The 6,000-nt window shown below is 51.0% G+C and overlaps 1 protein-coding gene across 2 annotated transcripts in view; it reads left to right on the top strand.

The window, feature by feature from the left end:
• Positions 1-2,620: 2,620 nt before the first annotated feature.
• Positions 2,621-6,000, top strand: part of GATAD2B (GATA zinc finger domain containing 2B) — a 124,245-nt gene continuing 120,865 nt past the window's right edge. For both annotated transcript variants that reach the window (XM_023213809.3, XM_023213808.3), the window contains exon 1: positions 2,621-2,864. The gene's annotated coding sequence lies outside the window, so the exon portion shown is untranslated. The remainder of the gene's footprint in view (positions 2,865-6,000) is intronic.

The raw sequence follows: 6,000 nt of genomic DNA, 5'->3' as shown, positions 1-6,000 counted from the left end.
GCCAAGGCAGGTAGATCACTTGAGGTCAGGAGTTTGAGATCAGCCTGGCCAACATCTCCACTAAAAATACAAAATTTAGCTGGGTGTTGTGGTGGGTGCCTGTAATCCTAGCTACTCAGGAGGCTGAGGCAGGAGAATTGCTTGTACCTAGGAGGTGGAGGTTGTGGTGAGCCGAGATAGCGCCATTGCACTGTAGCCTGGGCAATAGAGGGAGACTCTGTCTCCAGAAAAAAAAAAAAAAAGAGTTGAACGCTGCTTGCAGTGATGTACATCTGTAGTCCCAGCTATTTGGGAGGCTGAAGTGGGAGGACCTTTTTTTTTTTTTTGAGACGGAGTCCCGCTCGGTTGCCCAGGCTGGAATGCAGTGGCAGGGTCTCGGCTCACTGCAAGCTCCAACTCCCGGGTTCACGCCATTCTCCTGTCTCAGCCCCCTGAGTAGCTGGGACTATAGGCGCTCGCCACCACGACTGGTTATTTTTTTGTATTTTTAGTAGAGACGGGGTTTCACCGTGTTAACCAGGATGGTCTCGATCTCCTGACCTCGTGATCTGCCCGCCTTGGCCTCCCAAAGTGCTGGGATTACAGGCGTGAGCTACCGCGCCAGGCCGGGAGGATCTCTTGAGCCCAGGAGTTTCAGAGCAGCCTGGGTAACATAGCAAGACCTCATCTCTAATTTAAAAAATAAATAAATAAAGTGGGGGTTGTGGTGGGCGCAGCTGTTCACACCTGTAATCCCAGCACTTTGAGAGGCCAAGGCGGGTGGATCACTTGAGGCCAGGAGTTTGAGACCAGCATGGGGAACGTAGTGAAACCCTGTCTTTACTAAAAATACAAAAATCAGTCGGGCGTGGTCACGCGCGCCTGTAATACCAGCTACTTGGGAGAGTGAGGTGGAAAGATGGCTTGAGCCTGGGTGGTGGAGATTGCAGGGAGCTGAAATAGCGCCACTGCACTCCAGCCTGGGTGAAAGGGCGAGACTGTCTCAAAAAAAAGGAAAGAAAAAAAGAAAACAAATGGGGACGTGTGTTTGTGTAGGATCTACCTATGGCCTTGTCATGTCCTCCATTATAGTTTCATTTCCATTGCACAGCATGACTTTTAAATAATTTGAAAAACATGTTCAAATACCTGTGGAGACTGGTGTGGTGGCTTACACACCTGTAATCCCAGCACTTTGGGAAGCTGAAGCAGGAGGATCACCTGGGGTCAGGAGTTCGAGACCAGCTGGTCAACATGGAGAAACCCTGTCTTTACTAAAAACACAAAAATTAGCCGCGCCCCTGTAATCCCAGCTACTCGGGAGGCTGAGGCAGGAGGATCGTTTGAACCTGGGAGGCGGAGCTTGCAGGAACTGAGATTGTACCACTGCACTCCAGCCTGCGAGACAGAGTGAGAAAACAACAACAACAAAATGCCTGTGGAACCAGTTGTTTCTGAGTTTAAACCACTGTTTAGTCACTAACTAGCGGTCTGACCTTTGGCAAGTTACTTAGCCTCTCTGAGCCTTAGTTTCCTCATCTACCTGGGTTCAAATTTCAGCTTCAATTTCAGCTCTACCACTTAATGTGTAACTTTGGACACATTTTCTGATCCTAATTTTCCTCATCTGTAAAGTAGGGATAACAGTACCTACCTCACAGTCATGAGGAATAAATACTTCATGTAAAGTTCTTAGCACAGAGCCTGACACAGTCTCTTTCCGAAAACGTTAGCTACTATCATAACCTCAACACCCGGACTCTCTTACTTGGTCCCTATCCTCAAGATGCTCCAGAAACGCTGAGTTTAGGAGGGCCTAACTGCTCCGTGGAAGGAGGGAGGCCAGCAAGAGGAGCTGGCCCCTGAGTTGATTAGGTGGAATCGGGCGGGGTGGGAGGCTGTTTCCTCGCTGAGAACCTAACTAGACCAGGAGTTCCCAAGAGAAGGAGCTGCGAGGGCTCTGCACACCGTAATTCCTCAGCAACTTGGCTAGCTGCCTTTTTTTTTTTTCCCCTGTTGTCGTGGTTTAGTCACGACAGCACCAAGCGGAGGTACGATGAACACCAGGAAGCTCAAAGCCTTTGGCAGACGGAGACAGGCCACACCCCAAAAAGACGGCAAGGCCCAAACGCCTAAAGCTAGTTCTATCGTGAAATTTCCTAGATTCTGTCGCGACGAAACACCGCCCACCTCAGACCCCAGCGCCGTTCGCCAGTCTCCATCTTTAGAATTGAAAGAATGAGAGCTGGCCAAAGGGGAATCCCGGTTTGGAGAGACTGGGGTACGGCGGCTGCCTGGGGACCAAAACGTCTCTAAGGTAAAGTTGCAGCCTGAAGCGATTTTTTGACCCCCGACACTTAATGGGCTGTCGAAGACCCGGATGTGTCTGGGACTGGCCGAGGTACCCATTAACGCGCCCCCGCTAGACCATCCCCCCCTCCTCCGTTTATGGTTGGGTTTTAAGCACGCCAATCATCACTTCTCCGGCCACTCATTCTTCAAGGGTGGGGTGAAGTCCCGGCATCTAATCTTCTACTGGCATGGCCGAGAAGATGAGGGCGGGGTGGCCGGCTTAGGTCGCCCAATGGGCGTCGTGGCGTGTGGGTAAGGCGGAGCCGAGGCGCTTGGCAGCTGCCCAATCAGCGTCCTTGTTTGTGTGGTGCCGCCGCCGCCGGTGCAGCCGCCGCCGCCGCCGCTGCCCCCGTCTGTACCGCAGTGTCTGCTCCGCCCGCCCGCCCCGGTCCGGCCCGCCCCCCTCCCCCACCCCCGTCCCTAGTCCCGTCAGCGGGGTCTGGATCCCCCTGTGCCGTCGCCTTTTCCTTTTTCGACGCCTCCGCCGCTGCCTGAGGAGGCGAGCTAGCCGGGAGTTACACCGCCACCGCCAGGTGAGGAGCTTTGGCCTAGGCCAGCCTGGCCGCCCGCCCGCCCGGGGGCGGTGAGGAGCGAGGAAGGGAAGGAGGCTGGGAGGAGGCAGTGGTGGCGGAGGTGGGGGAAGGGAAAGGTGGAGGGGCGGGGGGAGGGGAAGCGCCCGCGAGCCGACGCCCGCCCGCGCGCCCCCGCCTTGCGTCCCCCTCCCCCCACCCCGGCACGGCGCGCCCCCGCCTCGCGCTCCCTCTTCACCTCATCCTCTCCCCCCTCCGCGCGCGCGACCCGGTCTTTCACTTCGGCCTCGCGCACCCCCAGCTCGTGTCCCTTCATTTCGTCTCCTTGTACTCTTTCTCCCCTCCCTCACTCCCCGTTTCCCCCGCCATCCCCGCTTTCACTCCCTGCCTCATGCCCGCCATGCTCCCCTCCTTTCCTCTCTAGCGCGCCCCCCCCTTTTTTTTTTTTTAACTCTCTCCACCCCCAGTGGTGCCCTCAGGGTGCGGGGGCCGCTCCCTGCTCTCAGTCTTGTGTTTGCGGGCGAATGGGACAAATGGGGAATCTAAGGGTGAAGGAAGCACCAGATAATTATCTTTATTTAGGGAAAGGGATCAGGAGCGCAGAACCTTACCCCTTTATTTCGTCGTCCACCGTTCCCTCGCCCTCCCGTAGAAGAGAATTGTCTCAGCCTGTGTGGGCACTTAGCTTCCACAGCGACTGGGCTTGTGGGACACACTGGATCTGTTTTCCAGTTCAGTTCCTGAGGGGCGGTGGAACTTACCCTTCCCTAACCAAACCGAGACTTAGAGTACTTTTGGCCTCCCTGCTCTCAATTACACTGAGGAGCGAGCCACTCCTGCGAGTGCAGAGGTTTAGGTGCCATTCGCGCGCCCGGTACAGCTTTCCCCTTTCATAAAGGTATGAGAGCCTCTTTGGATTCTTCCCCAGCATCAACTTCCAAACACAAGATGTTAGCTCATAGGGCTGGCAGTGAGGTGGAGATGGAGGCTTGGTGGTGGGTGGCATGCGGATGCTAACTGAGCTAGCTAGCAACCTTTTTCTCTGTTGTCCCCTGAAGAATCAGGTAGCCTCCTGAGAACCAGTTTTCTCATTTCTGATAAACGCTTATTTGGAGGGCGTGTGTGTGTGTCTGTGTGTGTGTGAGAGAGAGAGAGATGGGGGGATACTTAATATATTTTAGCAAAAGGCAAGGGCAGTGTTTTCAGGCCAGACTGCAAAAGAGGGATTTGGACTTCTAGCTGAGGGAATTAAAACAGGTTTAACAGATCTGTGTTGGAGAAGAGCTGATGCTTTTGTAGTTTTTGGGATATTTTTTCTAAAAATTTATAATTTGAGTAGAAAAGTATGCATGTGGTGGTACAAAGTGAAAAACAAGCTTCCCTCCCATCTCTATTCTACAGCCATCTAGTCTCCTCCTAGCGCAGGTGACTTTGATGTTTTCTGGCAGCAGCATGGTGTCTATATGTTGTTGGTGATTATCCTGTTTGAGAGTTTAGTGCTATCTTTATTGCTCTTTATTTGGTATGCTGACCTGAACTCTTCTTTGCAGTCTGATAACAACTTGGATTCTTATTTTTGGTGCTGGAGCTGTCTTTCAAGTATCGTCCTAGAGTAGTAGTTCTGTCAGTACTTAGTTGAGAAGGAGGCCACTTCTGGAGGTGCTGTGGAGGGGTTCTGTATATTTTGAGGGAAGGCCCACACTTGTTGGATCGTGCTGCTTTTTTTGTGACTGATACCTAGTCCCTGGCTATTTGGGAATGGATCAAATAGCTATTTGGGAATGGCTGTTTGGGTCAGGGATCGGATTCACATAAGCAGATAGCTTATATGAATAACTAGTTGATGGTAGGGCTGTCTTCACTTTTTAGGGGAATAGAGTTTTTTAGTCCAGTGGCAGTGATAGTCATCATGGAACAAGGTAGAAAAGTACTAATCAGCAGGAATCAGAAGGCTGAATCTATAGGCTGAGTGACCCAGTTTGAGTAGAGGTGAGGCTTACAAACTTATGTCCTACCTATTATTCCTTACTTGAGAACACCCTCCATGAGGTGAGAGTGATTTGTAGTTGACAGCAGCATCCATCTTTATAACACTGTGGTTTGCCTTCCCTGACCGTATGTGATGTCTGTTAACTTCCTGTTTAGAGGCAGTCCGAGTAGGGTCTGAGTATAGGCTGCATTCAGATAATTTTCTAGGAACATTGTTAACCAGGTTCCCTGATCAGCCCTTCAAATCTAAATTCTGTCAGTAACTTTTACTGCTGTGCTTAGCATAGGGCCACAGGGTGGTGACAGAGGGAAGTGTAAGGAATTTGTTCTGAGCCTCACAACCTTAAAGTACTTTCAGAAGCTTGTATGCTGTCCCCCATTTTGGGGGTTCGCCTGCTCCTCCCCTTTTTTTTTTTTTGCCAGACGGGCAAGGCTGGACCTCTAGGTTGAATTTTGGGGATCATTGTGTCAGTGAAGGTATCCTAATAATGTGTTGAGACCTCTGAATTCATCTCACCTTTAAGCAGTGAGTCTTGTATGTTTCATGTAAAGCGTGCCCTCTTGTTTCAATTTACTGATTCTTCCTTCCTTTCCTCCCCCACCCACCAAACTGGAGGTGCATGTGGGGGAAAACAGCGGCTGTGCTGTCCTGATTTCTAGACTCTGGCGCGTATTCCATGTTAGCCACCCCATTGGGAGTCATGCTGACAAGCAGCCCCTCTGCACTTAGCTTAGAAGGCTCATGTTGTTTGGCTCATTGAGAAAAGCCAACCAGCTTTGGTTGATTAAAACAACTGCTAGAGAAATCGTAAGATTTGAGCCATAAGTGGGACTGAGGGACTTTCTTTTCCAGACCTTTGCAGTACTTAAAGCCGTGCATTATTACATATCAAGGCACAGTAGCCAGACATTTTCTGAGGTAGTTTGGAGGGAAAGAAAAAGTAAAGACACACACCCAGATTGACTGTAAATCTAGTCCTGGCATAAAACTGTCCACCTCTTGTTTGGGGAAAAAAATCCAACCTATCAGACGATACGACACAGAGTTGCAGTTCTCCTACTGTTGGCTAAGCCTAGGAAAAGATATATAAGGAAGTTCAGTTTCTGTTAAAATGGCTGGATTTTGTGGTGAATCTTCTATTAGCCATAT

The sequence above is a fragment of the Piliocolobus tephrosceles genome, chromosome 1 (genome assembly GCF_002776525.5).
Source record: "Piliocolobus tephrosceles isolate RC106 chromosome 1, ASM277652v3, whole genome shotgun sequence".
NCBI lineage: Eukaryota > Metazoa > Chordata > Mammalia > Primates > Cercopithecidae > Piliocolobus > Piliocolobus tephrosceles.
This window is presented reverse-complemented; position numbering and strand designations above follow the sequence as displayed.